Source organism: Trichechus manatus, unplaced genomic scaffold, assembly GCF_000243295.1.
Source record: "Trichechus manatus latirostris isolate Lorelei unplaced genomic scaffold, TriManLat1.0 scaffold00022, whole genome shotgun sequence".
NCBI lineage: Eukaryota > Metazoa > Chordata > Mammalia > Sirenia > Trichechidae > Trichechus > Trichechus manatus.
In genome coordinates this window covers 15,832,593-15,840,674 of record NW_004443958.1, presented here as the reverse complement: position 1 = coordinate 15,840,674, position 8,082 = coordinate 15,832,593, and positions in this window count along the sequence as shown.

The window sequence follows — 8,082 nt, the reverse complement described above, 5'->3', positions numbered from 1 at the left end:
TCTACTTACTAATATCTTCATGAATTTTTTTAATTCAGGACTTGAAAACATAGCAAAAGGGTTGGTTGAGAAGAACCACGTCCCTTCCCCTACAAGAAAATACACACACAGACACACACACATATACACAAAGTTAGTTATGTATAGTTTCTTGTGCAGTTAATAAACTGAAACACAAATACATGCAATCAATTACACATGGATTTTTTATGCGACAAGGACAAGACCATTTGTTTATTTGTGTGTTTGTTTGTTTGGCAACTCAGGAGCCAGGCATAAACTGGGTGCTAAAGAAATAGTCATTATATTAATAAATGAAGTCCAACTACGGTATTGGCTCTCTCAGTCTTTCTTTGCTTGGATTCTTCAAATCCCACCAGCAGTTGTTGAGGTAGCTTCTCTTTCTGTTCCTGGCCTGGAAACCCTTCTGCGATTGGCTGGTTCTGCCTCCTCCTCTGACTGGTTTCTGCATGCACACTAGTCCCCAGCCCTTGCAGATACACACAGGACTGCTTCCGTCCACCAGAGCTTATTACAGAGAGCTAGCTCTCAGGCTGCCTCTCTGCAATCATTCGGCTATTAAACTCAAAGATCTTCTACTTTGAACTAAACAGACTTTATTTCTATTATTGCAGTTCTTACGATTTATTTATTTATTACTGTACTTTAGATGAAGGTTTACAGAACAAATAGTTTCTCATTAAACAGTTAGTCACATATTGTTTTATGACAATGGTTAACAACTCCACGACATGTCAACACTCTCCCTTCTCGACCTTGAGTTCCCTATTACCAGCTTTCCTGTCCCCTCCTGCCTTCTAGGCCTTGTCCCTGGACTGTTGTGCCCCATTCGTCTCGTTTTGTTTTATGGGGCTGTCTAATCTTTGGCTGAAGGGTGAACCTCAGGAGTGACTTCATTACTGAGCTAAAAGGGTGTCCGGCGGCCATACTCTCAGGGTTCTCCAGTCTCTGTCAGGCCAGTAATTCTGGTCTTTTTGTGTGTGTGAGAATTTTGTTCTGCATTTTTCTGCAGCTCTGTCTGGGACCCTGTGTTGCGATCCCTATCAAAGCAGTCAGTGGTGGTAGCCAGGCACCATCTAGTTGTGCTGGACTCAGTCTGGTGGAGGCCATGGTAGTTGTGGTCCATTAGTCCTTTGGACTAATCTTTCTCTTAGATCTTTAGTTTTCTTCATTCTCCCTTGCTCCCGAAGGGGTGAGGCCTGTGGGGTATCTCACATGGCTGCTCACAGACTTTTAAGATCCCAGACTCTTCAGTTCTCGTGATTTTTAATTACTAACAGCACTGGCCTGCATGGCTCCTAGGAATGCCCAGGCTGTTATTATTCTCAATGCCAAGAGGTTCTACTAATACTTTCTGCAAAATGCCTGTTGCAGAATTTCTGTGAGCCTCTAGGAAAGCAATACGTATAGTGACATGAATACCAGATTTAGACATGGAAGTTTTGGTGGAGGCACCAGGCTCCAGCATTTATGAGCTGTGGGACTTTCATCGGATTACTCCCTCACCTACAGAAAGCCCTTCCTTAGAAAAAGGCTGTTAGGGATTAAGGAGGATAGCACATGTGGAAAGCCCCAAGGCGGACCTTATAAACACTATATGCTCAGTAAATGTTCTATTTTTGCTTGAACCTACAAAATGAAGTCCTCCCCTCTGTCAAAAGAGATTTTGTAAATCTCCATGGCTTTAGGATGAAAAAGAACAACTTCCATATTGATGCTGCTTAGAATATTCTCCTCCTTTTCTGAGAAGATCTTCCCTCTGTGGTCGCTATAGGTGTCCCACAATCAGAAGTCACCTCAATCACAACAGGTGTTATTTAAATTGTTCACTCGCTCCCTTGCGAGGGTTTCTTCTTGAACTGTTAACTTGCTTAAACCACCAGTTGCCGCCAAGTCGATTCTGACTCGTGGCAACCTCATGTATGTCAGAGTTGAACTGGCTTCCATGGAGTTTTCAGTGGCTGATTTTTCAGAAGTCGACTGCCAGGCTTTTCTTCTGAGGTGCCTTTGGGTGGACTCAAACCTCCATCCTTTTGGTTAGCAGCTGAGCAGGTTAACCATTTGTACTACCCAGGGACTCCTTCACTTGTTTATATGTTGCTTAAAATTGTGCTGTAAAATACTCCGATTCTGAATTCCAGAGAGAAATTTCTTCACGTCACAAAAGCAACAAAGATAATCTTTTCTAAGGCATTGAAATGGACAAGATTTTCCTCCTGAATCTAACTGGGGTATAGGGATCCTTGTGAGGTGTAGCTATACTCACAGGGCTGCTCTGTATGGTCACAATCTGAGAAAGTTCCAAAGGGATAGGTGGAAACAAGAGCCACCCACAGGCCGGCAGTGAGGAGCAATGCACAGCCGGCTAAGGGTGTCAGTTCCACGCTTGTGGCAAAAAAAGCTGATTGTACTTTTTCCTTTTCTTTTTTTTTATAGAAAGAAGTAAGTTAACAGAGCAAAGAGAAATTCCAGAGGAGGTGTGACCTGCCATTGGTGAGATCTCTTCCTGCCGAGTAGCCTTGCCATCTTAGTAGACAGAATTCTTTATGGAAGTTCATTCTAGATACGCCATTCTGCTGACAGGAAATACTGCACATGTGATGGAAGGAACATGATTCTGAATAAGACAGTACTGGGTTCAAATCCCGGCTTTGCTGCTTACTTGCTGCATAATGTTGGCGAAGTTACTTAGCCTCTCTGAGCCTCAGTTTGCATTGTTAGTAAAATGGAGACACTAGTCGCTGCTTTGAAGGGTTGGAAACATATGTATGTCTGAAATACATCTGTCACTTTAGAAAATACCAGACTTTTCCTCCAGCCCTACATTTACAATACTGTAAAAATCAGGAGACGAAAGAAAGATGAACTACATTCTACAGCATGTTCTCAAGCACAAAAGTTTGTATATGAAACAGAAAAACAACAAAACCCATTGCCATTGAGCTGATTTGGACTCACAGCAACCCTATAGGACAGAGTAGAACTGCCCCATAGGGTTTCCAAGATGTGGACTGCCACATCTTTCTCCCGTGGAGCAGCTGGTGGGTTCAAACTACTGGCCTTTCAGTGAGCAGATGAGCATTTTAACCATTGCACCATCAGGGCTCCTTTGTATATTAAGCATGTATTAAATAGAAAACCACTCAAAGGTTTCATTCCTTCACCTGTAAACTAGGGTTAACAATAACAATCTCTGCTGTTCCTAACCACAGAGTAATTTTAAGGCTCAAATTAAATGATCGTGAACACACTTTGGAAAGATGAAAGTGTCTTAGTTATCTAGTGCTGCTGTAACAGAAACACCACAAGCGTGTGGCTTTAACAAATATAAATTTATTTTCTCACAGTTTAGGAGAATAGAATTCTGAATTCAGGGCGCTGGCTCTATAGGAAAGCCCTTTCTCTCGCTGTTAGCTCTGGGGGAAGGTCCTTGTCTCTTTCCAGCTTCTGCTTCTTGGATCCTTGGAGATCTCATGTGGTGTGACATCTATCTTCCCCCATCTGTGCTTGCTTGCTTAATCTACTCTCTTATATCTCAAAAGACATTGATTTAAGACACTCCCTACACTAATACTGCTACATTAACAACAAAGAAAACCCATTCCCAAATGGAATTATAACCAAAGGTATAAGGGTTAGGATTTACAACATATTTTGGGGGAACACAATTCAGTCCATAACAGGAAGTAACTTCCTAGACCTTTATTTTCTCTTTTCCTTCAGTCATTCCGTAGTCCCTGGTAGATATTGAGAAAGACCATACAGATTCAAACCACCATAGCTCATATTCATATCTTTTGTTTATGTTCCCCAATATCATGGAGTTTCTCAGCCCCAAGGTTACCCAACGCAACTCTTTGGAAGGATACAAATTCAAGTGTAATTGGTGACTCTTACTTCTGTGGTTGCGTTGAGTTCTATTCCAAGTTGGACTGTTGTTGTTAGGTGCCATCGAGTCAATTCCGACTCATAATAACCCTACAAGACAGCATAGAACTGCACCATAAGGTTTCCTACACTGTAATCTTTATGGGAACAGATCACCAGGTCTTTTCTCCTGCATAGCAGCTTATGGGTTCAAACCACCAACCTTTGGTTAGCAGACAAACGTTTAACTATTGCACCACTAGGGCTCCCTCAAGCTGGACTAGTGAGTAGATAATGAAGCATTCACCCAAAGAACATCCAAATGACATTTCCATATGTAAGAAGTTTATAGACCATGATAATGTTCATCTCAACAAACCCACGGGAAAGATTTATTATCTTCACAGATGAAGAAAGCAAGTCTCATAAAGTTTCCTCAAGTCATTAACCAGGTGCCATTGAGTTGACTCAGACTCATGGCGACCTCATGTGTGTCAGGGTATAACTGTGCTGCATAGCGTTTTCAATGGCTGATTTTTTGAAAGTAGATTGTGAAGCCTTTCTTCCAAGGTTTCTCTGGGTGGACTTGAACCGCCAACCTTTTGGTTAGCAGCCAAGTGTGTTAACTGTTTGCACCACCCAGGGACTCCTCCTTCAGTCATAGAGTTGTTAAATGATAGTACCAGTATTTGATACTTTGTTTATTACAGATCCTAAATTTTATCCCCAAAGCACTGTCCCATACTCCATTAAACCAAAACCAAACCCATTGCCGTCAAGTCAATTCCTACTCATAGCGACCCTGAACAGAAACTATGAGAATATCCAGGAGAAACTCTCTGAGTGGCAACATGAAACCAAAAACTATGTGCCGGGAATGGAGTTGAAGCCCATCTTTCATCTGACCATGCTTTGATTGGCATGTGGTCTATTTTTATTCCTACAACGACCATGCCTTGCTCTGTGGTGGTTTCATGAGCTCCCCAACTCCCTCTCTCTCTGGGGATCCATGAAGCCCTCATCTGTCCAGTTTCACAGATCAAAGATTACCCTCAGAGGAACAAGGGCCACAAAATGTGCAGCTGGACTAACAGAGAGATTGGAAAGAGCATGAGTTTTCTGAAAAGAGTCCTTTTCACACTTTTTCAGCATAAGGAAAAAGAAAAGTCCTTCAAGGTTGAGGGATTCACAGTGACTCAATTCAGGGCTATTTCTCTTATTTATTTCTCTGTAAACCAAATGTCTTCAGGTTTCATCAGCCTGTGGACTCAAATTTAGACTAAATTTTCCTAGCTCAGTTGCCTCTACTTTATGTAAGTTGATGACATTATGGTCCATTTAAGAGTCTCTTTGAAAATGTTCTACATTCTACTTTGGTAAGTAGTGCGTGGGGTCTTAAAAGCCTGTGAGTGGCCATATAAGATACTCCACTGGTCTCACCCCTTCGGGATCAAGGGAGAATGAAGAAAACTAAAGATACAAGGGAAAGATTAATCCAAAGGGCTAACAGCCCACAACTACCATGGCCTTCACCAGACTGAGCCCAGTACAACTAGATGGTGCCTGGCTACCACTGACTGCTCTGACCAGGATGGCAATAAAGGGTCCCAGACAGAGCTGGAGACAAATGTAGAAGAAAAGTCTAACTCACAAAAAAAGACCAGACTTACTGGCCTGACAGAGACTGGAGAAACCCTGAGAGTATGGTCCCTGGACACCCTTTTAGCTCAGTAATGAAGTCATTCCTGGGGTTCACCATTCAGCCAAATATTAGACAGCCCCATAAAACAAAACGAGAGTAAAGGGGCTCACCAGCCCACGGGCAAAGACTAGAAGGCAGGAGGGGACAGGAAAGCTGGTAATAGGGAACCCAGTGTCGAGAAGGGAGAGTGTTGATATGTTGTGGGGTTGTTAACCAATGTCATAAAACCATATGTTCACTAACTTTTAATGAGAAGCTAGTTTGTTCCGTAAACCTTCATCTAAAGTATAATTAAAAAAGAAAAAAGAAAAAGGAGCCTCTTTGGCTTGCTGTTAGTCCCCAAGGTCTCTAATGCGACTGGGGAGGCCAGCACTCCCAGAGTTCCTCTCAGGCCCACCACCTTGCGTTGGCTGCCATACCTCACTCCGCTGCTGCTCCCACTCAGACAAGACTGCTCACCGTGGCTCCAGGCTACTGGCTCACTTTTCTTCTATTGATAAGGAAACTCTTCTCATTCCTGGGCTCCTCTTTTCAGAAGGTTTGCCTTAGTGTGACAGTGCTGCCATAACAAAATATCACAAAGTGGGTGGCTCTAAAGAACAGAAATTTGCTTTCTCACAGTTCTGGAAGCTGAAAGTCCAAATCAGCATGTCAGCCATGCAGATTCCTTCTGTGGGCCTCTCTCCTAGTTTCTAGTGATTGCCAGCAATCCTTGGCGTTGCTTTGCTTGTAGGCAGTTCTTCACATGGTGATTTCCTCCCGTGTGTATGTCTGTTTCTGTATTCCCTGTCTTAGTTGTCTCGTGCTGTTTTAACAGAAATACCACAAGTGGGTGGATTTAACAAACAGAAATTTATTTTCTCACAGTTTAGGAGGCTAGAAGTCTGAATTCAGGGTACCAGCTCTAGGGGAAGGCTTTCTCTCTTTGTTGGCTCTGGAGGAAGGTCCTTGTCTCTTCTGAGCTTCTGCTCCTGGGCAATCTTCATGTGGCTTGGCATCTCGCTTCCCCATCTCTCCTCTGCTCACTTGTTTAATCTCTCTTTTATCTCAAAAGAGATTGACTCAAGATACATCCTACTCTAATCCTGCCTCATTAACATGACAAAGACAACCCCTTTCCAAATGGGATTATAACCACAGGCAAAGAGGTTAAGATTTACAACACATATTTTGGGGGGACCTAATTTAATCCATAACACTCCCCTATATAAGACTCTACTCAGAAGGGATTAGGTTTAAAACCCACCCTACTCTGGTATGGCCTTATTAACATAACAAAAGAAAAACTCTATTCCCAAACAGGGACACATTCACAGGTACCAAAAAAAAAAAAAATGGCCAAATTAGTTGCTGGCAAGTCGATTCCAACTCACAGTGACCACTGTTTTAAAGTAGAACTGTGCTCCATAGCATTGTCATGGCTGTGACCTTTTGGAAGTAGATTGCCAGGTCTTTCTTCTGAGGCACCTCTGAGTAGGTCCAAACTGCCAACCTTTCAGTGAGTAGTCAAGCACTTAACATTTTGCACCATCCAGAGACTCCTATTCACAGACACAGGGGTTAGAATTTCAACATATTTTTTGGGGAGATGCAATTTAATCCATATCAGAGTTCCACAGTAGGATTGCTCAACTCTTCCCAGGTGCAAGTGTCATCCCCCTGGACCCCTAGTTGCTTAAACACAACGAACAGCTACTGTACAGAAGACAACACCAAGACTCTCACTCCCAGCCGACCCTTGGGCTGTGCTGCTAAATTCATTTTACTAGACTTTGTTCTCTATGTGTTACAGAATTTTCCACAGGAGACCAAGAGTTTACCCTTGAAATTTAGCTTCTATTGTCACTCCCAGTTATCTATGCTTTATATGAGTTACAACAATATACAAATACAAATATTTGATTTTGCCTTTTTTTCTTTTTCAATTATGGCATCTTTTCTTATCAATAGATCTTGTAAATTACCTGAGGATATCTGATACTTTTGTTTGGTCATGCATTGTTGCAAACAAATCACCCTAACATATTGTGGCTTAAAACAATAGCCATTTTATTACCGTATTTTTACATAAATAACATACACTTTCTCCATTTGCTTGCCAGCCATGCCCTCCCCACCTCAAGGCATCGTTGAAAGTGTGCTATGCTAGTTTTTCTTCACAGCAACATATAAAAAAAAAATATTAAAAAAAACCCTGGCATTCGGCACCTATGAAAACACCTTGCAGGGAGGCAGGCGCAGCCGGCAAACAAATGCAAAAGGTGTGAGTTATTTGCGTGGAAATACAGTATATCTCACAATTATGTAGATCAAGAATTCAGGCAGGACTCAACTGGGCAGTTCTTCTCCATGAGATGTCAACTAAGGTCACTTGGCCAGTGGTATTTAGTTGACGGATGGGCCACTCGGGAGAGGCCAAAAGGCTTTGCATACATGACTGGCGCCTTGGCAGGGAGGCTGGAAGACTGAAATTAGCCAGAACCGTCAATCAG